Source organism: Haemaphysalis longicornis, unplaced genomic scaffold (assembly GCF_048455015.1).
Source record: "Haemaphysalis longicornis isolate Haplotype H1 unplaced genomic scaffold, Haemaphysalis longicornis Haplotype H1 scaffold_4, whole genome shotgun sequence".
NCBI lineage: Eukaryota > Metazoa > Arthropoda > Arachnida > Ixodida > Ixodidae > Haemaphysalis > Haemaphysalis longicornis.
This window is the reverse complement of record NW_027526361.1, coordinates 64,435,520-64,462,553: the sequence shown is the minus strand read 5'-3', so window position 1 is coordinate 64,462,553 and position 27,034 is coordinate 64,435,520. Positions and strand designations below refer to the sequence as shown.

Below are 27,034 nucleotides of genomic sequence, written 5' to 3'. Positions count from 1 at the left end.
AAACAAAATGCTACAAACTCTAACGCACGCTGTAAGTGTTTGAAGTGCTTGAAGAAAGATCGGGTGCTAGGCGCGAAACTGGAAATCTCTATCCCGGAAAATAGTATCACCTGAAGTTATGTAAATACGTCCTATCAAGAAGCGTCTGAATCATGACGGTAATAACGGCGCGAGACTTCCAAGTCCCGTGCGAGAAAATTGAAAGACGGGTCAAACTCGCGGTCACCTACGCACGCATAGTTTCTAGTGACACAAGCAAAGCCACGGGAAGTGTTTGCTTACTGTCTAATTTTTCAAAGAATTCAAAAACCATGCGCGGGGTTACTATAACTGTACAAATGCAATACTTTTTTTTTCTATTTTTGCGCGACTACGTCCTTCAGTGGACTTCTGACTTCGGAACGTACTTTGGAGGGCTGCCAAATTCGATATATACGCCACGATTCGTGTTTTTGTATGTTTGATTACATGATTTACGGCACTGGCAGTTAGCAGTACTTGTCACAGATTCCTGGCTAACATACATGCGAACACCACTGTCACTTGTTCATACCACTCTTATACGGACGCGCGTGAGATGGAGAGAGCGACAGACAAAAACGCAAAGTTGTTTACGTATTTATCAAAGTAAGTGTTAAAAAATTACACTACTAAACCATCGCACGAACACTTTTTTTTTAATTTTACCGAGCTACGACCAGCACTAATCGTCCTCGACAGAACAGCCATCGCTGAATAAAACACGAGTTCCATTCCTCCATTTTATTTTCCCTTCCAGGGGCGAAGCCCCTTAAGGCCGAGGCTTCTCCGGCGTCCGGCGTCCGTGCTCACGGCACAGCACCGTGTAAATCGAAACATCTGTGAACGAAAGGTTCACAAAAGGATAACAAGAACAATATAAAAAGTTCACAAAAGGTTAGAAAGAGACAGAGAGAGAGAGAGAGAGAGAGCCGTGCTGCGCATACGCGACGAGCATTGGATTGGATTGTAATGGATTAGATTGAATTGAATTTGGATTTGTTTGGATTGCATTGGATTGGATTGGATTGCCTTGTATTGGATTGGATTGGATTGGATTGGACAGGATTGCATTGGAATAAATTGAATTGAATTGTATTGGATTGGAAATCGTTTTAGCAGCAGTAAGCACTCTCACGGGTGATTCACGGTAAGAACGATCCCTACTGCTTCGCCCGCTCGTCATGATTCACTTCGTGGAGATGCGTGGATTTTTTTTTCCTTGTGTCGACGTTCCAGATGAGTTTACTTTGCAATCCACGCAAGCATAATGCCAGGCTACCTTAAGGTGGAGCCATCCCAAAATCTGGCTTTGAAACACACTTTTTTTTATTCTGGCAAAACTAGAGAGCCCAAAGCGCTATTTCTTTGTTCTTATTCACTGATATTCTTTGCTCGTCAACGAGAGGTTTCTGCGTGAAGCAATTCCCTATAATAACTATAGGAGCAATTTTTGAGCGGCGACATGTGTCACCTAACATGTTGGACAACCGATTCTTCGTGCCTCGCCGACTAGCCTTCCGTTCCTCTTCCTTTTTTCTTCCTTTGCAGAGCTTACCTGGGAAGCGTACGGTGAGTGGCCGTGAGGCCGCATTTACGAGCTCGTATATTCTCTCCAGCGCTGGCACTGCGAGACAAATTTGGCTGGCTGCTCGCGGTGTAGCGGGGGTGCACTTTACGACTGAGCGCCCGAGCGCGTCCGGCGACTATAAAGAATTTCATGGCCCAACGCGAGCTTGCGCGCTCCCTTTATTGACCAGGCCAGAAAAAATTTGCTCCGCTTGAACTTTTTCAACTGCTGCTGCCTTGAATGCGCCTGGTCTTCGGGAGTGCGCTATGGGGGGCAGGCGGTAGACGAAAACGTGACGCGACTAAAACGACCTCTATATAACGTGCCTTGCAGTGAGTAATGCGCACCAGTAACGTATTGAAGCGACGGCTTTACGAAGAAACAAGGGAGAAGAGTAATCACGGCCGTTTAACCCATCTTTGCCGTTGGCCGAACAGAACCGAAATGTATGGGTGCCTGCTGTACTGTGCGCAGTTTTTTATGTATTTAGTGCTTAGACGTTCTAGTGTTCGTAGCGATGAAAACCTTTTAACCTCCGCTGTTACTAAAACTAGTCCTGCTTAAAGGAGCACTTACACCAATTTTCGGCGTTAATATTATTGCACAGTTCGCTTCCTTCACTCAACAGAATACCCTGGCCGAAATATGAGCGGCCTGCGACGCCAAGAACATAGTTCAATTGGATCTCATTTATCGCGCCGACGAAGCAGCGCGCGGAGCGGCACTCAGCAAATGGACATCAGCGTGGCATCACTCCAGGAGAGGAAAAAGAAGTGACGCGACAGCGCTCGTCAAAAACTCGCGACGTCACTTCCGAGCGCGGCCCCACGAGCGGCGAGCGGGCGCAGCATGGAGGCACCCTCTCAAGCGGGCGCCGGTGACGTCCGCACAAAGCGGTGAGGTCAGGCAGGGAGTCTGTCATACGCGCCGTTCGGGATGAAAGCGCGGGAATTTGAAACAAACGATTTTCAGGCCGTTCAATGTAATTAACTATCGCGCGCTGAAGTTTTTGAAGTGCTGTTTCAGGTTGGCCAGACCATTAAGCATCGATAAAAGCAATAAAAGCGTAACATAAAATTTTCGTGTCAGTGGTCCTTTAAATTAAAAGAAAATTAACACACAATCGCGCATGTGCTTTATTCTTTCTCCTTTCAAAATGAAAGGACCGGGATTCGGAGATAAGCGCTTCACGCCGAGAATATACGGCAGTGAAACTTTCACAGCTTTATCAGCTAAAAATTTTGAACACCGATGTGTTCATACACACCAAATATGCGAACCCCTCTTTCCAACTAACCTTCAGTCTTAACCCTTAACGTTCCTTTTCTCCGCAACCCCCCCTTCCCAACCTCTACCGCAATATTCAAATGAACGAAATTCTGGTGAGAAAATTAGGCACCGGTTTTCAATGCCCTGATTTAGGCAGTTCACTGAAACACTGACAATAAACTTTGTATCCTCAAACTTGCATTAAAGGCCAACTGCACTCAAATTTCACCTCGGCCAAATTTGTTTTTAATGCGTAGTAAGTACCCCCAAATAAGCGGAGACACAAGTGGTAGCCCCGTGAAACGCCTCGTTAATCAGTCAGAAGCGTTTAAAAAGGCTCCGCCGCAGACCACTCTGCACCTGCCGGCGGATCGCGTAAACAGCCATGACGCGCCTGTGACGTTCCAGCCGACGGTGGCTTTTTCCTCTGGCCAGCCACGCAGCGGGAGAACCGGTCGAGCTCTGCTGCCCCGTGCGTGCGTCGAGCTTGCGCGCAGACATTCTCCCGAACTGGCGACCGTCCGGCCGCTCGCTGGACGGCTGCAACGTCACTGCAATGGCCGCGCTCTCCTCGGTTTCGGTTTCAAAATCGCCGATTTTTGCTGGCCGCTTGCGGCGTCCACGTGCGTATTTCAGCTGTTGTATTTTGCATGTTGCTTTCTTTTTAAGCAGACTATACGGAAATAGGGTTTTCAAGAAGTCGAAATTTTGAGTGCAGTTGGCCTTTAAGGGCATGCACCATTAGGATTTCGTTATTTATCAAATTTGCATGATTGACCAAGGTTGCTACGTCCTTCGCCATGCTTGAATAAAAAAAAACAATTTTCCCTCTACTTATTTCCCTCTACGTGTCCGGCGGTGGTGGATAAAACAACTGCTCTTTTTATCATAACAGGCCTACAAAGTCAGATACAATAATTCAATCTGGGCCTGCTTGAATCAGTCGCGAAGAAATGAACGATCACTTAATCACTGGGTAATCTACGCTGTAAAATCACCATAGCAATTATTCTTTCTATTTTTATACGAATACCCTGCAGCATTCTTTGTTATAAAGTTGACCGGGAGCGCTTCATTCAAGCTTAAAATTGCGTATTCACCGAGCTTACATTTTGGAAATCCGTCGAGGTTTGTGTTGGCTGAACTCCAGGAGAATTTATAACTCTTTAGCCGCAGGATTCGGACACTTCGTATTGCCGAATTATATTTAAGCTATTCATCTTGCTACACTCTCTACTCAATTTAATTCCCCTTCATTTTCTACGGGTTCTTGTAAAGCTTCACCAATGCCAATTCTGCCGCTATCTTGCATCGTCTCTTCCTTAAGCATCTACATGGTTTTTGTGCCAGATTAGGTAACCGGTTAGCCACAAAAGAATGTCCCAATTTTTGCTTTTTTATACAAGACGTTTAACTACTTGTAAGAAACTGACGTTTGGAATTCACGAAAGCTGCGGTTTCTTTTTTTCATTGGTACATAAAACGAGAATCTTGAAAATTGCATTTGTTGTTGAAACTGCGAACTGCTTACCCTGTGCCAGTTTTTGATATAATTGCTTTTACTCACATTCGCTCTTCACGCTCTTTTTCTCGATTCCGTCAAAAAATGCAACTTTTTATTTGTTCTCCATCTACTATAGGGGTTATTCAAACATTGCCGTTAGATCTCAACTGGAGAAAAACAACTTCTTGCCCCAACGCAAGTAAAGTGATCAAAGGCTTCAGCGAACTGTCTCCTTGCTATTTTGAGTTGCACTTGTTATGATTCGCTTTACCAAGCAGTGACAATCGTCAGGGCAAGGCGGTTCATTTCCTCGTATTTTATTTAATGTTCAGCAAAAGTTGCCAATCCTGATCCCACTTTCGGCCGCTTTCCAGAAAAAGCTTTCTATGGCGCAATAATTCCCTGTTCGTCGATGCGAAAACAGAATCACTTATCCCAAGCGGCTCCATCGGCATAACTAACTGTTTGGCGAGTGCATGTCTCGCAATAGTTAAAGTCCATCAGTGCATGAAACTACATTGCAGTACAAAAAAAAAATAAAATGTTTGAGCAAATGATTATAAACAATGGATTTTTTTGAGCAGCGGATTACAGATAGCGGTTTTCAGCTCACCCCAAGACCAAAGCATAAATGTAGTTACAGCCGATGCCTGGTCCCCGATGCCGCAAACTAAACATTTTCTAAACTAAAACTAATAGTGTAAGGCCTCTAGAGCTGTTTTTAGCACATTCGATGTTGCCCTGGGGCAACGATTTGTTTCACTTCGTAATGTGGCCGCGCGGAAGTACTTCCTGTAACCCTCAGATGACACTTTGCCTGATAGTAGCTAGAGGCCACCCTTCTTCATGTGCGCTGCAGTTCTGCTCCACAGCAGATGCTTGCGCTTTCGATGGGTATAGTTTCACTCTTTAAGGGGCTTAAGTTTCGGATAAAATACATATCACCATAGTGCCATACACACGGATGATAGATGCAACACACGCAGACGCTAGGACCATCGATCAATATCATCAACAGGAATACATGGGCTTGTGCGATCAAGCATTTCATAGGTTAAAGGCAATAACATTGTTAATCGACCATATTTAGGGGAAATCCCCAAGGCGTAGCAAGTTTCTACGGCGGAAAGTTCGGCATCCACCTCAATGCAGCCGCACGACCTTCACTTCGAGTTGTTGATCAATGCGCTGTCGCGCTACAAACTACTAGCCTCCTGGTTAGCTCAGTTGGTACAGTGACTGGTCCGGATAAGCGGTAATCCGGATTCGAATCCTGGTCCCGGACGAATTTTTCTTCCACTGCTAAGTTTCTGAGAAAGCTGTACAGCTTTCCTTATGTAGCCGCACGGCTGCATTGAGGTGGATGTCAAACTTTCCTTCGGAGCAATAACTTTGTATTTTTGTAGCATTTCAACGGCAATTCGAACGGAAGGCAGGATATTGCATACATCTGTCTAGGTATACATTTAGCCGCAACAGCCATCTGCAGTTTGATATGATACTTTGACAAAAAAAAATCGTGCAGATGCGTTCGGCAGAAAATTGTATCATTTGTTCAGTTCACCTTTGTTAGTATAAAAAACTACAACAGCGCTAAACTGGTTGTTTATTTATTGATTGATTTATTAGTTGATTGACTGAGTAACCATAAATATATGGATTCGATTTCTGGCTGCAGAATACGGGTGGTTTTTGTCGGCTTTTATTTCTTTGTCCTTTTATCACAAAAACAAAAGACGATCTCATCATATTTCACCCATCTAAAATGCTTTGTGAAGCAGCCAATTGCGATGATATTAAAAACTGGAACTAACTAAATAAAATAAATATATACTTATCACTTGAGAAATTACTTAGTCTTAGACTTCCCTACTCCTTCCACCCTTGACACCTTCTGCATCTGCGACATAACTCTACCTATTATTTTTTCAGTTTTGTTCCTCAGAATGGGGGCAAAGCGGACATCACAACGCGGGATATACTGCTCGTTTCTCGAGAAGTTGAGCGGGTTAAGACTTACCAACACCCGTCACCACTTACAAAGACATCGTCACGATGTATAGAGAACAAAGACAGAAACTGCCAGATCCACATCACACCCTTAACCGCAGGGATCAGTCTATATTAAGAAGAATACAAGCGGGATCCTTAGCACAACCGAGGCTACTACATAAAATGTATCCCCAACAATACTCGGACATATGCCCTTTTTGTACTACAACGGCATGAACCTTAATACATATAATATCGGAATGCACAGCACTAAAGACACCAACACCACAACTACCCCCACCCCACCCCCCCCTACCCCCCCAAACCCCAAAGAGCGATGGGAGATCCTTCGGTCCAGCCCCTTTAGTAACGTCCACGCGGACCTAACGGCCCGTGGGCAGGAGGTGCTGGTCAAGATTGGGGCCTTCGAATAAGGCCCCGCTCCATCGACGGCCCCACAAGGCCACTCTTCCCTCAATAAAAGTTATTACTACTACTACTACGATGGCGTCCGTGTTTGTGAACAAAAGTGCAACGAGGGTGCTACATTGATGTCACTTGCAGACACAACGTGGCCGCCAAAAATCAGCGCAGTTCGGCCATGATACTGTGACGGTGAACAGCAACCTGTAGAGAAAAGTGAAAAAGCGCTTTGTGATTCGCTCAGTAAAAATTTTATTGCGAAGCTACGGCAGGTCAGTGCCATGGTGACAACTTTTTCTTCTGCGAAGTTCCTACATCTCCTACATCGTCCAAGAGGAGGCGCCAGCGCACGTATTTTTACTTGTGCGCTGGCATAGGAGGTCCGTGACAATAGGAGGTCCGTGACACGATGCGGTGATAATTTCGCGAAAACTCATCGCCAACGTGGGCGTGTTGGCCCATACCATCATGTACAGAATGTTTGCTTCCTTACGGTTCCTTTGTGCCGTTGTTTAATCGTGTGATCAGGGTCTATCTTATCACCGGTCGCGGAAAGTCTTATTCTAGTTACAGCCCATAATTAAAACAGTCCTGTTAATTGACTTTAAGGAGTGATCTAATACAACATCAATTTGACAGAAAAAATAATCTGCCTATTCACCTAAGACGGCCCAGAAAAAACCCAACTTAAGGACAGCAATTACAGGAAAACTTAAAATATGATTTCTAAGAGAATACTAGTATAGTCAAGTCCCGATGAACTATTCTCCTCCGGTCGCTGTGTTGATTAAAAAATTCGAAATTCTTTTGGCATAATGAGTGGGAACAAATTGTTAAAATATTACAGTAATATTGCGAACAGGGTAACTACGTTCTTACATGGTTCCATTGCCGTTGTGACTTGATACATATAACTTGCTTTTATAAGGCTGACAATGGTTTGCCTAAACCAAAGATTATTTTAGATGCTCCATGCGTACATATGATTGGGGCCTATGATAAAGCTTCTGAAAGCGTTATGCTCAGTGCTCACGCACTTTCCAATAAAAGTTTAAGCGAACCGCAGCTTTTGAGCTCTTTTTGCAGTCCAAGAACAACTTTTTTCAATGTATTTGAAGTACAAATGTCTAACTATAGTAATATTAGAATATAGCATGCGTGTTCCTAGAAATTTTCCGTGACGATAAATATATAAACGCGGGCGGATACATCAACTGCTTGTTGTAGAGAATCATTGTGCTGCATCAGATGTCGGATGCTATTGTGCACACTACCTAGCCAGAACGTGAAGGTCAGAAAGAATGCCGGCTTACTCTGAAGGAACAATAAACTGTTTTCCTATTTTTTGTTCTAAATAATTGCATATTTAATCTGCACAGAGTGGAGAAGTGGTACCTCAACGGCCAAAGTCTGCATCATAATTTTGCGCACAGCAGTTGTGCTTATAAAACTAACATCCTCTGGGTTACTCACAGGTAACAGGTTTCCGACACCAGAAATAATACGTGGCAAGTAATATGGCACCTTAATTACACAAAATTATCTCAGTAGAATGAATAATAAGTGGTAAGCCGTTAAGAGAACGTTATATTCATACACGCAATTGCTGTATAAATTCACAATTTCTCGTTTTTTAAGCACGACTAGCATTAGAGATCAATAAAAGGCATCGGCAGTACTTTTCCATACGTTGCTAAATGGGCACAATGGTACAAAACAAAATAAAACCATAAAATAATTATACTTGATTGTTCGCATTAGTTCTTATAAGAATTCTGATGTACCCAAGAAATTTACTTTAAAACTCATCGAATAGAACCATGTTTAGTACCTGGCTGAGGCTTATAACGGCTTGCAGACCGAACCTGCAATCTTTTTTGTTGCGTGCCGTAATCCTTGGTAGTGCCATTCATAAAATACGAAAAATATACTGTAGAGTTGCGGCCTTTGCGCCTATTCCCTGGGGCCTTGCGAGAAAAAATCTCCTGTGTGTAATTTCGCTTTTCTGAAACTATCTCAAAGAAGTGTCGGAAAAACGACATGGGTATGATTGATATATCTTGTCATATACGCAAACAATGGAACTTCACTTGTGAAAAGTTGCAGCAATGTTTGGGGTGCTTACCAAATTGATGAAGTGTTATCAATCTTGTTTCTTTCGTTTATTCAATAAAAACCTCACAGTAGTTAAGTCCATTACCAAATTGGATGAAGTGTTATAGATCTTGTTTCTTTCGTTCATTCAATTAAAAACCTCACAGTAGTTAAGTTCTCATCATTAAAACTCGAAGCCAACTATTACTAGGAAAAGACAGTAAATCGGGTCACCCAAATTGAGGTTGTGTAACAATTTTACAACGCCAGACAACCAGAAAGAAACTTTTTTTCGCGTAAAATTTGGTAAAAATAACGTTCGTTATGTTCGATTTGTCTAACTTGACTTCTTTAAGAATGCCTCCATTTTCTGTAAGCAAGGTATTGTTGATTGCGTTGTCACCGCTCCTTTAGGGTTTCTGTTCAGCCGCACACATGACCAAAGTTGTGCCATTTGTTACATGTTATGTTAGATCTACTTATTCCGGGGTGATGATGACACTTGACGCATTATGAACGTAGAGAAAGGAATTTGCACCTGTTAACATAAAAAACAATAAAGTATGAAGATAGGCGCAAAGCGACCTCTGTTTTATGATACAACTGCAGTGGTGTTTGTATGAAAGGGGCTGAACAAGCTCGACCAGTAAGTCTTTGTTTGTTTTTGTTGAGCCTCAAATTAGAAATAGGGCACTACTCTGCTTTTTGTATCAACACGTACACGTAGGCAAAGATACATAAATGCTTGTGTAGCCGAGATGGGTGCACAGGATTAGTTGTTCGGCTGCCCACCGCCAATAAAAGTAGGTTACATTGTTCAGATGGAATGTGCGTGTCGTGTCATTAATCAGCATCATATTTGACGTCATACGCTCCTGCTGACTTGCGATAAAGGTAAGGGGTCTCTTTAGCTCTTATTTCGTCTCTCTTCCACGACGGATCACAGCGCTCCGTTCTGAAGAAAAATTTCGTGCGTTTATGAAGCCGCTAGTTCAAAGAGTCGCACACGCTCCCTCCAGTGCTATTGTAATGTGCTCTGTAGCTTTCAATTTATCACAAGTGTATTAAAAAAAACATTGGCTCCAATCCACGTTGTGTAAGGTGGTTGGAAAGTAAAGCTGTGAACGACACCCACAACAATTTACCATGCGGCGTCACTTGAATTCACACACGAGGCTCTAGAAAAGGTCAAACCGGAGGGCCTGCCAGCCATTACCCGGGATTCGTGGGGGCGGCTTCGCGAACGCAGCAGCGTAGGCCACAGCCGTTCGCTGGCAGAAAGAAAACGGGGAGGAGCGTCTTTCGAAGAGTGGGGAGAAGGGCGGCACTGGAGGCTACTGCGTAATGTCTCTCACTACTTCCCGCTCCCTCTTGTTTCCTGTGTCGCCTCCAAAAAGCGTTTTCCCCCATTCCCCAGCCGCTGAACCAAACCAGCGTCTGTCTGTCTCCACCTGTGGGCATAACTTAGTCGCTAAGACGACGGGCTCTCGCTCCGCTTCTCTTCGGACCCACGTTCGATCCCTGGGGGCGCCAGTAGTTTTATTTATCCTGGTTGGGAATTTCTTGTAGTGCACGCCACGACGAAACCGTTGGCTGGTAGAGGTAGAGATCTTTGCTCTGAAACACCTCAATGAGGCTAATATGACTATTATTACGCTGTGTTTTATTTACGTATTATAATTAGTTCGTAGTGGAATTGTCGCAGTTCGTAGTTAATACAAAATTTACGCCTGCTGTCAGTACTTGACCGTCTACGATGGGAGCACAGATAGAGAAAACTGCTGTAACTCTTGTTATACCAGAACTATGCCAAAACATACCATATGAATATTTTAGCCGCTAAGACGACCCTAACATTACACTGGGTTTCATTTACTCGTCATTATCACTTCACAGTGGAGTTGTAACCGTTACAGAATCCCCGCCTGCCGTCAGTACAAGACCGTCTACTGCGGAAGTACTGTTGCAGAAAACGGCAATAACCATTGTGTTCAAACTATCCCAAAGAAAATTATATGGAAAGTAGTTTGGAAATACAGTAAAATCTCGATAAACGGAAATCGCTTAAACGGAATTGCTGCCTAAACGGAACAGTTGCCTGGAATTTGGTTGGTTTGGTTTTCAGATAACGCAAAAAAAACTTTCGGTAATCAGAACTAAAATTTCCGCAGCACCGTTTAAACGGAACCAGAAATGGAACTTCTTGTGAAATCCATTGGCATGAGAATCAGCTTTTTACGGTTCCGGCTGTTTCGTTCTTGTTTTTTTTTTCTTCCCCCATGCTTTTTTAGCCTTGTTGGCCTCGTAAGCCTCGTCTCGTAAGTGGTTAGCCGTGTTAGCGTAACGAATGCAACATCGCAGTTCTTGTTCCAGTCGTTCGGTCTCGATTCTAGACTCCGAGGCTACAGGGCTCACCTCTTGTCGCCTCGTTCGTGCAATCGTTGTGCTATTCGTCCTTCATTACCACGTTGCCGTCTCCTAAATTCGGTGGCTCGTAAGCACTCGTGAAGTGGAGGCCTCTAGCCTCCGTGAAGATGCGGTTGCAAGGACTCAAACAAAAATAATTGACGCATTTTGTAGTGCACAGGGACTCATTGTTGCCAAATCAACTTAGTGAATGCTGTGCCTACGCTTCTTGTAGTTTTCTTGCTTTCTGAAAACTATCAGCTACAGTCACTTTCTAGTGGTTAGAGTTCCATGAAATGCCCTTAGAAGTGTGTACGCACATAAATTTGCACCTTAGAACATCTCTCTCAGTAAACGGGACTCCTGTTAAACGGAAGTAATTTTTTCGGTCCCTTGAAGTTCCGTTTATCGAGAGTCTACTGTATATATATGAGGAATTTTTGTGAATGTTTCTTTATTCTGTAAATATATTAGGTGACCGTACATAACTCGAGTTATCCACTAGTGACGCTTCTGTGGTATTCATATTCACAGCAGTGAAAGGGAACTAATTTTTCTGACATTTCCTTGTTTACTTTTGTAAAAGCTAATCTGTCGAGATTTTTTAATAAATGAACGCCGTAATTTCCTTTTTCGAACTCGTGTTTTGCCTTTATACTGCCCTTGGTTACGAGGGCGCAAAGCGCCGTTGACGCGTGTCAATTATCCCCCCAGTGGTTATTGTTTAGACGGGTGTTTTCTTATATATACCAATAGCCTTAAAGCTGCCTATTACAGAAGATACATGAAGACGCTAGCAGTGTTTTCCCTGGGGAATAAACGCTCTGGAGCACATCTCTTCTAAAAGTCTACGAGCTATATCTTTACGGAACCACAGACTTCAAAATGATCTCCACCTGTTCAAGTGATTGAACATCGAACCGTGATATCTTTTCGATCATTCCCTCCCTACGTCCCCCTCCCCTTACCCACCAGTGTATCCAAGCCCACTCAGACAATAAAGCTACTCCTCCTATAGCTCTTCCTCAGACAAAACCACTCTGCACGATATTCGTGGATAACTGAATCTCCTAAGACCCAAAGTTGCTAAGCAAACCAGGCCAGGCATTAAAAATCCCATTTTGACTCAACGTTACGAAACCACTACACGTGCTGCGGCAGAGAGCAACCGCTAATGCAGCCTGTTTAAAGGTCGGTATGAACACATCAGGCCGGGAGAACGTTTTGACTTTTTAGATGCAAAGCATCTCTTTCTCTCGGCTCCGTCGTCCGTCGTCCGTCCATCCGCCGGCCCAGGAAGGCACCGGCAACACTGACGCTCCAGGAGCCCTTTAAGGGGAAGCGTGCTCGCCTCGTGCCGGCCCAGGAAGACACCGGCAACACTGTCGCTCCAGCATCTCATGGTCGGGGCTATGTCCCTCTCTTGTTGTGGCGCCGTCCACACCCCCACTGCGCATGCTCGGCTCATCTCGGGCCAGCCCAGGAAGACACCGGTAACACAGTCGCTCCAGGAGCCGTTAAAGGGTAAGACACCACCGGGCGTTCAGCAAGCCGAGCATGCGCAGTGGGGGTGTGGACGGCGCAACAACGACAAGGGAGGGACATAGCCCCGTCGCATCTAATAAAATTACACCATCTTCCCGTAGGGAAACCCTGAGTAGTATGCGAAACAGCCATGGGCTCAACGCAATTTCCCATTTCGTAGTTCCGGTAAGTGAAAAATGCGGTAGTTACCATGGAAACCAAACTGTAAATATAACGGTAGCTACGCACCTCAACCTAACGGAAACGACGAACTGAAAACTAATGGGCACTTGAATCGACCCCATGGCTGCTTTGCATACTACTCAGGGTTCCTCTACGGCAAGACGGTGTAATTTTTTTTAGTGTCTACATTTAATTATCAGATTATTGGGTTTAATGCGCCGCGGGTAAACATGGGCTACGAGGCGCGCCGTACTAGAAGGCTCCATATTGGTTTTGGCGAAAATATCGCCAAAATATCGACCCATGCCACGGGAGTTTTTGCTTTTCGCCTCCCTCAGAGAAGCGGCCACAGCAGCCGGTATCCAGCCCGCCTCTTTAGTCCCAGCAGCACAAATGCCTCAGCCACTTATCTACCGTGGCGGTTCTATTAAAATAAAATCACACACAAAAATTATCTGAAACCTCGGCTTTGGCCTGTTGTTTTAGCCTGACCAGCATCAAGAAAGTACTCCGAAATGAAATGGCGAACTACTGCCCCAGATATTCACGAAAGTAATATCTATTTGCACGTTTGATGTCGCTAGTTCCAGCGTCGTAAAATAAAATCTCGGTTTCTACCCGCGGAGAGCTTAAAAGCACGATTTTTTCTGTGCAGTTTTAGCGTAGCCGGAGACCGGTCATTTATCATAATTAGCCAAATGCATTAAAGGCGCTCCTTCCAAAGCCCATTTCACTTGTGTGTTCGCGCAATAAAGCAAAGCTTTGCTCCAGACTTCGCAATACGAGTTACGCTCACGTTTAATGTGTTGGGCCCAAAAAGGACACTTTACTAACGCAGCAAAGCGTCGTTTCATTCAGGAAGACCTACAAGGTTGCAAAAATATGCACCCGATCTCTGAGATCCGCCATTCCCGGTTATTCGAAGCTGCGAGCATTAGTACGAATCCGAATGAGTCGCCTGGAATGACACACTTCACTTCCAAAAGAAGATCTGATCGCGCTCCTGTGTAGTCGGTCGGAAACGGAGTGTCCCGTAATTCATCTGAAACGGCGCTATCCTCCAACGAATCGCCGAAGTTCAGGGATGTGGTACTGACAGTGTGCAACGTTATATATATTTCAGTGTGGCACAAAGCGGAGTCCATAGCTTTACTTTATGCCCGGCTAATTTATCACTGCCAACAGCTCCCGCTTACAAGGCACAATTGAAATGCAGTTTTAACCTTTACTCTAGGGCTTAACAATGTGAGGTTTTTTCGAGCGAAGCTTGTATTGGCTGGCTTACACCGTCGGTTGCGGTGTACGCCGGAACAATTTGTGGCAAAGACAACTTTATCTAGCGGTTTTTATGATGATAATGATGGTAATGATGCCCCTGAAGTGTTCGGAACGTACCCACTCGGGGGGATTTGCTATGGATAAAGTTGAAATTGTTATTTGAAGGGAGGAGGAGGAGTGCCTTTAGTTATGAAGAGAAGTCGTTGTTATTTGGCTTGTGCAGAATGTAGAGCGCAGTTATAAAGAAAACGAGAGAAAACATGAGAAAGCCTATTTTGCTTTTCAGGCAAGAATTGGAAGGATATTGGCCGTGAAGCCAACAGACAACTCACGGAGCCCTCTGCCTTGTGTCCTGTATGAAACAGAGACGAAGAAATTCTAGATGAAGTTCAGCCGACCGTTAAATTCATCTAATTGAATTGAAACTTGCCCGTCTCAAGTTGGTCTGACTTGACGAACTAAAACCTCTCCGCAAAACTGTTCTTATTTCAACTCCTCCAACAGATGCCCAGAGGTTCGAAGCCTTGATGTGTGAAGGTAAAGTCCTGGCAATTCCTAACGCTATCGCCTCCCATATCGCTCTACCCCTAAAGCCACCAAATGCTGCCACTCTGTGAGCTATACTATCACTGTGATATTGAAACAATGTACGATGAGCAATGGCCTACTGAAGAAGTGTCTGAGGTGGCGTTTTATAAAAAAAGCACTCCTGCTTTGGTTGGGCTGGGCAGACCTCACTTTAACCCCCCTCAATCCAACATGCAGTGCCATCCCATCTCACTACCTGCATTCCTAAATGATCTATCCGCGGCCCACCTGACCCTTGTAACCAACAAACGCATATCTGTCACCGGCTACAGACCGGTGTTTACTTCAGCCGCACCGATCTCTCCATATTTCTTATCACCCTCCCAACATGACTGCCACACTGGCAACGTCCATTTCCCTAGCTACCACTTGGTGCACTTATGCCCAGACAACCCAAAACACGTTCCCAGTCCGTCACCTGAGCCGTGGTAGTCTGTGCCGGCTGTTCGGCTACAAAGAAACAACAAGCTCTGGTCGGCCGGGCTGTGGTCGACCGGGCTGTTGTCGATGGGGCTTCCCCTTTTACTCATTTTCATTTGTAGCTCAATAGACGGCTGTTACGATTACTACTTTAATTTGTAACGTCATAGATTAGCCCTCCCGAAATTCCCAAATGCGTCGCGTTGAGCGCCTGGGAGGACGGGGATCTACAAAGGCCGAACTCAAAGGCGCTACTGCAATTAATAAATCCAAACTTTCTTTGTCTCACTGCTGTGGACCGTCCCGTCGCAAAAACGCGCTGCTGGAAAACCAACTTTGCACAATGGATTTCAAAAAACGACGATAAGCGAACGCACATCACGAGCTTAACAAACACTTCCCATGGTCGAAATCGATTCGTGTCCCTCGCGTTATGGAGCAAACGTCTATTCGATTGCGCCGTTCCAACCAATCGAAGCAGCTTCGATTTAAAGCGAAACTTTTATGGTCTCACTGATGGCGGCCGTGCCGTGACCAAAACTCAGTGAACCCCTACAACCCCTACGAATTCAACCCTATGAATTGAGGCAATTCTGCTTGTCAGAGTAATTGCCGTGAAATGACAAAGAAAGAAAAGAAAGGGAAGAATACTCGATTTGCCAGTGAAGAAAGCCTGAAAATCGCTAGGCTTGTACCTTGAAACCACGTGAGCAGGCTGAAGTACTTGAAGAATGTTTTCGAAGTTCCTTGCTTCTCTCCAGTCGCTACCAAGCACTGGAGAAATTTTCGCCAATAAAATCTACGCCGATTCGGTCTATACTCCGGACGTCTTCTCCAAATGGACAACACTCGGGTACCCTTCTAGTCATCAGTGCCCCTACTGTGGCAACAACTGCACACCAGCATTTTCCATGTAATCTGTATTTTTTCAGCCCACTCAACTAGCCACGACCAGTTCATCACAGGACGAGTACCCCCAACAACGTCTGCAAAACGCGTCCAGTATGCCAGAGAAAACCCACAAATATTGCAACAAATTACAGTATTCGGTCTAAAAACAGGTCTCTAGAAAGTTCATGATGGCGGATCGTCACCCCGTATCTACATGGCCCCATGAAGCGCACCCTTTGGGGTTCCCATACGGCTCCGTGTGGACCCCTGATGAATCGTTATCACAGAATTTTTTACCACTTCTACCAGCGCGCGTGGGGTATCCCTATGGGCGTAGCCACATTTGACGTGTTCATGCAAACGCTTGAAGTGCCGTGAAGAAGCTCCTTTCGAACCATCTTTTCCTCCCCTAAGTCCCATATCCCACAACAGGCCCGCTTCGCCTCTTTGCCACAATAAAGTCATCTATTCTTTTCCAAGTTTTTTGGCCTTTCTCTAGAAAGGCTGTTTCTAAAGGTTTGATGTTCAGAACATGGTAGCTGACTGGCCGGGACTTCACACCAGAAAGACCCCACCCTAGTTGCTCCAGTTTCTCCTCTTCACGATAACACAGGGCGCACCATGGTCCAAGCTTGGCCTCGCAGTAAGATTGTCAACCTATCCAAAACCCATCATTTGCGTGGGATCCCTTTATACATTCTGTGGACGCATTAAAACGTGACACCTCTGGCGTAATGCCGTTAATATTGGCGCTATCTGACGGGATATAAAATATGATATTGATGACCACAAATTCTCCCCTCTCATAGACATAGCGGGTGTGTTAGTTTGGGGATGGCTTGGTCCTATACGTGTTCAGACCCAAACTGCGACGTACTTGTTCGTGCGCTTTTTAACCATCTGTGGAGTCTGAGAGTCCAACGCTCGAACGGGGTTATCCCATACGCAGGTTTTAAAACCGCGCTTATAAACATTCGACGTTAAAATGTTAGACTGCGCTTAAGGGAGACGCTAAGAGGATTGGCTAGCGGCGAAGTCGTTCCAGGTCGGTTGCTTAGAGGAAGCAATAATGCGAAACGTAAACGGGGATGACTCCCAAGCGCTCTAGCGTAGCCCTTCTGGGGCTTCGCTTCTCAAAGACATTAGCCGCGGTTCTCTTGCTTCCCACTCCAGACAACACAAGACAACCGCGATAAAAGCACATTCCTTGGCCCATATCGCCGGTAGGGACAGGCCAAAGCGCAGCGTCGTTCCTCCCTTGTTAGCGGGGCTTCGCAGCGCCGTTTCGAGAGCGAGTGCTCTTTTTTCGCCGCAGCGGAGCTCTCAGGAGAGAAGCAAAGCAGTCCTTCAAAGGCTTCGACTGCGTCGTCTATGATGACGCTACCCCCTTGACGTTGGGCCAGGGCCAGCAAACCGACAACGGAAGCTTCCCTTCTCCAAATAGGGCTTCCCTACGGCCTAATTACGAATGCCTGGACGCCCGACGCAAAAATTATATTTATATATACCGAGTAGTGGCTTGGGCGACAGCTGGTACGCGGCAGACGTTGCTCCTCTCTTCTTGAAAGTTGCGCTATTTCTTAAGGCTTCGAAAACGTGTTTCTTAAGTCGAATATAAGCAGACCGAGAAAGCACCGGCAAATGCTGGATTTTTCTGCATACCGTTTCGGCTGGCCTTCGTTGTGGGGATTATGGTTGACTTCATTGGTCTCGCCTGCGATTGTTTAAAGGGACCCTGCACCACTTTTGATAAGCGCTTTCACTCTTTCCTTCGCGTCTGGAACCACTCGAAACCTATAGTTATCGCCAGCATGGAGCGGCACTGCGTGATTTGCTCGTCGCACGAGATATAACTTCCATTTCTGCTTTGTTTTTGTTGCTTCTTTTTACGTTGCTATCGAAAAGCGTTCATTGCTGCAATTGAAGGAAAACCGGCCAACAGCCGCTACATGACCTTAGTGACGTAATTCGAGCCGTTGAAGAACGTCAAGACCGGGAAAGAGAGAAAAATCTTTTGAGCGAGTTTACAAGTTGCCGGAAATGCGACGTATCATGTGCGGAAAATGTCTCCAGGATGGTTTTAGCTGTCTCAGCCACTCTTGAGCTCCTCGTTTTCATGAAATGGTACACGTAGTATTAGGATCCGACCGTCAGGAGCTGGCTGGATGGCATGCACTCCGATAGTGATCTTTGGCCTACGCAAATCTGTCCAACGGATGTTGGAAATACTGTACGGCGGCGTCAGTCGTATAGTGATTGTTGGCCTCCGCCCAGGTTGCCACGTTGTCAGCATAGGCCGTGACGTGGACTTATGTGGTGAAAGCAACGCCATATACTAGCTGGGCCATTACGGTATTAAATAATAGCGGGGACATTAAGGCACCCCTGAGGTACTCCTCAAGTGTTCCTAAAATGCTGCTTATTCACACGTCCCGAGCGTATTTCAAATGTCCTGTCTGCCTAGAATGCTCGTACGAAGTTTCTCATTCTTTTGCCAGGGTAAGCTTAGCAACGGGCTTGGAGTACCAGGGGGTGAAGGGCGGTGTCGAAGGCCTTGCGAAGGTCTAAAGTCACCAAGATGTGTGGTCCATGAAGGGGTGTGCGCCGGAGTACCCTGAGAAGGAGATGGACGTGGTCATGTGTTGCGAGATTTGTCCTGAATCCAGTCTGCGCGGGGTGGAAAAAGAAAGTCTCTTCCAAGTAGCGGGTAAGTCGTGTAGTGGTCATTCATTCCATTAATTACCCCAATGTCGACGTTAGGGAGAAAGGTCGTAGATTAGACGCTGTGAATGGGTCTTTTAGAGGCTTGGAAATGGGTGTAACACGGTAAAAGATGGTACGGTGAACAGCAATAACAAGCGAATAGATGACACCGAGACTTTTGTTCGTGTAGCATCCCCCGCACCACACTTCGGCAAATAAACTGTGTGCGAGGTCTGTGCATATAACATATAGAGGAGAGGCCAAGCGTCACGACGTCCCGGTGATATGGCGGTGTTATATTTACAAGATAGGGATTTGAGAAAGACGAAGCGGCTCTAGCGGGAGCCGCCGACTTGAAGACGGGCACAGATGATGACAAACTCATCGGTGCAGCAATGATGACTATCTATACAGTTTCTTCTGTGCATGTACCTCTATTGAGCCAGTCCCCGTTTGCTGAGCATCAAGCGAGGAAGCAGTGAGTGCAGCGCGTGCTGCATGCGACCCTTCGGCGTCATCCGACAACCAGTCCTGCTGACTGGTTGTCGGATCTCTGGAGGCACTGCACACTCTGAAGGCGCTGCCCACTGACCACTGCTTGCCATGGGTGCACCGACGCAGCGCGTGCGCAGTAGCACCGCGAACACAGCGGAGCTCCATTTTGCCCATAGAGTTTCATACAAGAACAACCAGGGAGGAATCTGGCGCTGCAATCGTCCGCCGCTATGTGCGTGATGGGTAGTTGTGGATACGGATTGACACTCGATGGCTTGCGGAAGGTATTATGGATTGAATCGTGCAGCCAGCTTCGTTTTCGTTTTGGGCTTGCACGTACGCATTGCTTATGTTGGAAGAAGCGTACAAAAATACGTTTCTCCTTGATCTGAATGCCGCACGTGCACTGAAGCCGCCCTGAGTGGAAATGTTTTATAACCAGAGATGCGAATCGGGTGGGTTGTAAATTCATTGCCGGCATAGCGAGCACGAAAACACATATTGCGGCGAAGTTGCCCTGCGGCGAAGCTGCCCTGCGAATTAGGAGTTGCGGCGCTGCTCGTTGGAAGGGCAATGTATTTTCGAAGCTGACGACGGTTGTGCACTGCTTGGAACAGCCACACTTTTCGAGTGAACGCCGGCTTCTACGGCGTAGACCAGCAGTACCGGCGGCTGATAGGAACGCAGTTTCATTAATTTCCCTAATTGAGGCTAGAATAACTACTCCAAAGGTAATCAGTTTCTTTTTTTGAGAGCACAACTTTAATAATATAAAATACAAGCGCTGAAACTTTTACAAAACGTTTTTAAAACGTCCACGTCGCGCTGTAGTTGGCGGCAAACCTACTCCTCCTCCTCCACTCCGCGTCTGCTTTTTATTTAAACGCGCCGTTTTATTTCGTACAAAACCAACTTTTGAACACTATCTTTTTTGTTCGCCATGTAATTTGTAAACAGCGAACCGGGCAATAGGAGCTTTTTTTCCTTTGACAAAAAACACATAGGCGCAGCCATAGGCCCGTTTCGATCCTACGCAATCCAGTTCCAGAACTACCCATCATTCTCATCGAAGCGTAAGCGCCGCCTCGGAGTTCGCGTTGACACTAGCGCCAGTTTCTCCTCTAGTTATTTTCTATGAAGCTCTATGGTTTTCCCGTGCCGCTAGACTGCAAACGTCTCGCCTCTGGCCAGACTCCTTCTCCCCCGGCGCCTATCAAATCCCTTCAACTTTCCCTTTTCTCTGTGGAATAAACGCATTCCTCTTTAAGGAATGTCCTTGGTTCTATTAGTGAAAACGTAAAGTACTTGTATATATTTCCACCGAGTATCAAAATGTTTTATTATTCTTGTTTACGGCGCTTCTCGCAACACACACACACACACCCACACCCACACCCACACACACACACACACACACACACACACACACAGCCACACCCCCCCCCCCCCACCACACACACACGCATGCACGCGCGCGCGCAAGCACGTAATTGAAAAACAAATATTTTTCATACAAATTGAAGCAAATCTTCATTTGCGTGCAATGAGGTAACCCGAAGAACCATCTGCAGTTCTTCAGGTTACGTCATTGCACGCAATTATGAACTGTTCACTGTTGCAAGTTGCTGAAAAACAAAAAAGCTTAAGCTATAGCGATGCTGGAGAATGGGGCCTTGACGGCTGATGCTTTCAGCCCCGCAGTCTTTTAATATGGTCTAGCCTAACGGTACTGACGGACGCGTGCGGTTTTCTTAATGAGCGCAGGTACTAAGAGACTGCAGCACGCATTTCTACACACATTCCAGCGTTCCCTAGAGAATGTATAAATGCTTCGAGCGCACGCTCTAGCTTCGCTCTACCGTAGTGTTCTACGCAGACATCGCAGGCCAGCGCTTTGAGCCTGAGCGCGCCTATTGAAAGACGCTGATGGAAACGCAGATTCATTGATTCGCAAAGGATCCGAGCTTCCATTCAAAGCAAAGCCACATAGGAGTCCTGAAAGGAAGCCGGCCCAGCAGAAGGATATGTTTCGCTTAGTGAGGCGGCGTGAGCCTGAAGCGAGGGCAAACGACGTTCAAGCCCGAGGGCAAACGACGTTCAGTCGACGTAGGCGCCGTCAGCGCACTAACTGAAATGGAGGGTTTTAAGCAAAAGTACCGGATTTTCAGGTATCGTGCCTACCCGCAACGTAATTAGAATCGCCAGATAATCAATAGGCGGCGAAAAGAAGCGTGTCGGTAGGCGCCGTGTACGGTAGCAGCTGAGGCATTGACCAGCAGCTGACGTGGCATCACCTTCGATTCCGGCAGTATAGAGGCGGAGTTTCTAGGACAAACGAGGTTCAGAAACACCGGTTGGTACAAGGGTTTTGGCCCAGTCTTGACGAAACCAAATACAGTAATCTCTCGTTAACTAGTTTCGAGTTAAGTGTAATGCCGGAAATTTCTGGCCAGGTCACTGACATGAGTGCAATAATGCAAGTTACAAAAACTCCACTGCACATGAGAGCTTTCATGAATAGGAAAAACTGTTCGTGGGAAAAACAAATTTTTAATATGCCGCGAATCATACTGCGTCGTCTTTGGCTTCGCAACAATATTATAGAAGAGAGAACTGCGTCGTAATGCTCGCCTGTTTCGCGTTCACATCTGGTCCCAGAAAAGCGTTCTCGAGCTGCTCAGTGCATCGCACCAATTGTTGGTCGCCACCACTACATTCTACTTTGGTGCGAAGCAGGCGCAGCATCTCTGTTGTTTCTGCCATTGTAGGCGTGTCTCGAGGCTCCTATTTGTCCCCATGGTCCGCAGCTCTCTGGATGATGTAGGCGTCGGACAGCATTCTGGTAACGGCAACATCGGCCCCCTACAGCATAAAGTTGCTGTTCACGACCGCGTTCGGCGCGTAGTAGGAGCTAAGCCTTAGAAAGGAGACCTTACCATCCGTGTGTGGAGGACTTTGCCTTGTGTCCTCTCTGTCAACATTTCGAGATATCCGTGGGCCCCCGAAAAAGCGTTTCTAGCTGAAGGGGGGCAAATACATGGCGCCTATGGAAGGTATATTCACGGCAGAAAAGAGTTTTGACTTGACCGATATTTCGAGATATCCGAACTCGAGTTAACGAGGGAGAACTGCAGTCTAAATTCATTCGCAGGCTCCTGCTACGATGCTAACCAATGCCTAGGCGAATCTTTGAGACGTATAATTCTGATCTTAAGTCTTGGCGAAAATTACACGCCGTAATGCATTGTTCAGTCTTTAATTAACGAGAATAGGTCACCTGCCTTTACATCATAACCGATATGCCAGTTACGAGTGGTGAGCGATCGAGAAGGTAACACCGTGTCCAGTGACCACCAAGCCGCATGGGACCATCATAAGGGCGTTTACCGTTTTCTTTAACGCAGATATTCTATCAGTAGAAACATTGCCTCGAAATTAATACACCTGAGTGGCCTGAGCACATGCCCTATGTGATTTGAGACTCTCTCTCTCTCTCTCTCTCTCTCTCTCTCTCTCTTTCTCTCTCTCTCTCTCTCTCTCTCTCTCTCTCTCTCTCTCTCTCTCTCTCTCTCTCTCTCTATTTCGCTTGCTTCATTCCTTCTTCTTTGTATCTTTTTGTGTCTTTTCTTTCTTCTTTGCTTGTTTCTTTCTTTATATTTTTTTCTCTCTTCTTCTTTTCCTTCTTTCTTTCTTTTCTTTTCCCCTTTCTTTCTTCCTTTCCTTCTGTCTTTCTTTCTTGTTCCCGCGACTGAGTTTCCCTGCTTGCGTTTCCGGAAAAATTCTCAGCTACTCTGTATACTGTTCGAGAAAACGCGACCCTACCCAGGCGACTCCGTATCTATAGGAGCAACTGCTCTCCGTCGAGACGCACGATTTCATGCAGCTGTTTCTCCAATACGAGTTGCTATTTCGCCCTTAACGACTCGGCCGGTGCCATGTCATTCTTCCCTCCCTCGGGTAGCTCTTTTGGCTCTTCTTGGTGGTCGTTGTGTTGCTCTGCAATAAAGAGCAACAACCATTCTGCGAACGGAGCGTGAAAGCAAATTAACTGCCGCCACCATGTCCGTCCCTTCTTTTGAGCCCTTGAATTGCGTCGAGCAGCGCTATGGCCCTTAGAGGAAATACGACTCAGTCTTCTATTCGCCACTGCAGAGTGTGTTTGCGTACCAGTGCACGGACGTCGTATTTGGTCTCAAGAGGGCAGTAGCTGCTGCCTTGGGGGCAACGCTTAGAGCTATAAACGGAAATGGTCTGGCCCGCGTGCCGAGACTTGTACGAGAGGCTACGGGTTCTTCGCGGGAAACTCCGTGCGCTGTGCTCGGAATATTCTGTCTCATGTAGGATCACTTTCTGTAGAATGTGCTGGTGTGAGTTATTACAATCAATCAGGAGATCGCACCTAATGTAAGAACGAAATTTTTAGAAAACTGTACCCAAAATGCTTTGTTGTGACATGCAAACTCAACGAACTTCAAACCTCAGAGTTATTGTTACCCGCCCCACGTGGACACAGCGTTCAACAAATATTTGGCACTTGTATTGGCTACACTTCGTACCCAAGCATGGTCCAGGCACTTACTGTGTCTGCACCTTTATTTGTATTTCCTTGTAACACGCAGCACCACATTTTAGCTAGGTAGAAGCAACTGGCTCAACCAGCAACTAGCTCCCAAACTGATTAGTTTTTATGGAAAGAGGTGACGGAGTTGCACGCACTGAAATGCTTAGCACATAACCGACCCCTTCTACATATCAGAAAAAAAGGATTGTGTGCTTTGGATGTTTGCGTGTATATTTTCAGAACCAATCGTGCAGTATCATTCTTGATGGCGGCCACCTCCACTACTTCCTAGCTGCCGCTGGACCTTGTTTCTGATACTTGAATCCTTCTTTGCTATGATCAGCAGTTATATTAAGTTTATTTATCCTAGTTTGCACTAGAATTTCATTTTCACCAATACGTTTTTTTTTTTTGTTACTGACACTATGTTGAAACGGAGATTACGTTCGAATCGGGTGTTACTGGTTTGAATAAAGAAAAGCAAACTGAAACAGAGTTGCGGCGTACGAAACCCTTCAGGGTAGAGTTGTTTGTATATCTTAAAAGGACGCACTAGCTGTAAGAGCACCCATTGCTGTTTCCTCAAAAAAAAAAATAAGACAAAAACATCTACCGAGGAAACACAAAATAAAATACCACACCGAGGCAAGGAAATTCCCCCTGCATCATTTATTAGGTGGGCTAAGTCTACGAAACCCACATCCGCTTTTTCGGAGCAAGGACAACCCCTTGGTCGAACAAAGCCCATAATGAATGAGGCAATCTGGCCTCCAGGAGGTATGCACGAAGAAAAGTTGTACGGCCAGCACAACGCAAGTAAAAAATCCTTGGAACTCGCATAACAAGCGAAACAACCACCGCTATAATCAACTGAATGTCTTGAAGCATAAATAGCACGAACAGTCTTGTTTCGTAGGGTGTTCCCATCGCAACAGAAGTAAAAGCAAATGGGGAATACCTGTTATCTTTGTTTATTCTTGTTGGGGTGGGGAGCTCGGAAGTAACTCGTAGAGGAGTTTCGGTTGCGAATAGGACGAGGCAGTGGGGAATCTAAGAACTGCGCAGTCGTAGCGAGGAGGGTTGGGTACGTTGTTTCAGAGCGGGAATCTTGGGAATGGAGGAACCAGGGAGCGTACGCTGCAACGCAAGGCGAGCCGCGGTGTGTCTGCAACCAGACGATTATTTACCGCGAGCCGCTCTTCGTGTGCTAAGCCACGGCCACGGCCACTCGCGGGAAGGCGTCGTTCTGCTACATTCCGCAAAAAAGAGCTCGTGGAGAAGGACCCTTATCGGAGTGCGCCTTCGCCCCTCCTCCTCGGTCTCGCGTAAACTGCGTGAAGCTGGCGAGAATAAACTTGCGTTGAGAAAGGTGAAGCTGTAAACGTAAAGTGCCTGCAGTCCTTATTTTCTGCGTGGGCACTATTTGTGCCATGCTAGTCGCGCCCGTGGCTGCACATGTATGACGTTATTGCGTGTACTCCGCAATGCACGTTCGTGCTCCGTGTGTGCACGGGCCGGTGTGATGGGTACTGTGAATGCACAGTGGTTATCACTCTTAATTACACTTTCGCTCAGTGAAACTAAAGAAAAAGGCACAGCTTGCACTGGTGGTGCAAGGCTGAAGCAATAACAGAGCTGGGGGCCCCTCTCCTTTAGTAGGAGAGAAGGCTGCTGCACCGCACATGGATTTCCGAACTTGCCGCTGAAAGATCTCCATGACTGGCAGGCCCGGAGTTTCTCGTCCGCAGACATTCACATTTTTCTCGAAGTGGACCGCGTTAGCCCGCGTTAGAACCCGCGGCAACCGGCTTAGCCAGCTCGGTGTCTGTAGCGCGAACACAACAGCTGCGCTTCCCACTCGGGCGCGAACGCACGTGAACTGGTGAGGAGAACAGCACGCGAGAGATCACGCCACGATTGCTAGGCAGAGTGTTCTAAACGGTCGAGCTGGCCGACTCCGGGCACTCCTCACGAGGCGCATGCTCACATGCGTTCGGTATTTTTTCTTTGTATTCTGTTCGAGCTCCTCACGAGGTTCGCGCTCACGTGTGCTCAGTATTGTTTCTTGTAATTTTTTGTGGTAACGCTGGACGGCGGATGTGAAAGGGTAAACAGAGCTGTTAAAATTTGCAATGTTTCAAATCAATGTGCTATTACCGGGGCCGGTATAAGTCTTTTCACACGAAGAACCGTTTTTTTAAACGCGTTGGGCGTTCAACGCGGACAATAAACAGTTTGTCTGCGAAGCTATTGTGTCACACTTTCGGCGCACACAACAATTATATATCACTGAAAATAAACGTATTATGCTGAGAGAAACTGGTTGGGTATAATTGAAGATTTGCGCCTGTGACTTCGCATGCATGCATGCATGCATATCATTTACTTGTTCAACGGTCCGTTGTAGTAACTACGACAATTATGACGCGTGCCTTTTGCGATGCCAAACACAAGTGGTCACGCAGTTGTAGCCGTTCGCTGCGGTCTCCAGGAACAAAAACGACTCAAGCAGAACTATGCTTTAGATCATTGACAGGGGCATACGTCGTCCAAGTCTGGCCGAGCACTGCCTAAAAACCTCGGCATGGCGCACAGTCTGGTTCACGTGGCGGGCTCTATAACCGGGTACAACATAAGAATGGCACTAACTCATGTACTGCATCACACCGCCGAATCTACGCACCCGAACGTGAATGCATGCGCGCGCAGTTTGAAAGGAGATGACAATTATGAGTGACATCGTCTACTTTTCTCAAGTAGTTTTTTTGTCGTCGCTGCAGTGATTTACCAGTAGATTAAGTCCGAACATATCGCCGACACCTTAACGGTTGCTCTTAGGTTGCCGGTTCCTCCACAAACAACATTTAGGAGACACTACATCATGTTAAATATTCAAGAAATTGTGACCACTATATGGTCATCAGGGTCTCAGTGCCCGAAAGGGAGCCATGGCAGCCAGCGGCTGCCATGATTTTATTTCCAGACACAGCCAGGACACGGCACTTCGTGTACTGTGAAGAACAGCAGTTAAACGCTGTGGTGAGATGAGGTCTGCGAACATTAAGCTACCCAAAGGATACAAATCTCCGTTTAAAACAAAAACCTTGCTTAACAA

General features: G+C 46.3%; 1 long non-coding RNA gene and 1 pseudogene across 1 annotated transcript in view; one reads left to right on the top strand and one right to left on the bottom strand.

Annotated features, from left to right (window-relative positions):
* Window positions 1-1,604, top strand: part of LOC144178668 (uncharacterized) — a 31,113-nt pseudogene extending 29,509 nt beyond the window's left edge.
* Window positions 1-27,034, bottom strand: part of LOC144180381 (uncharacterized) — a 362,631-nt gene that overhangs the window by 263,159 nt on the left and 72,438 nt on the right. The gene's annotated exons all lie outside the window — the stretch shown is intronic.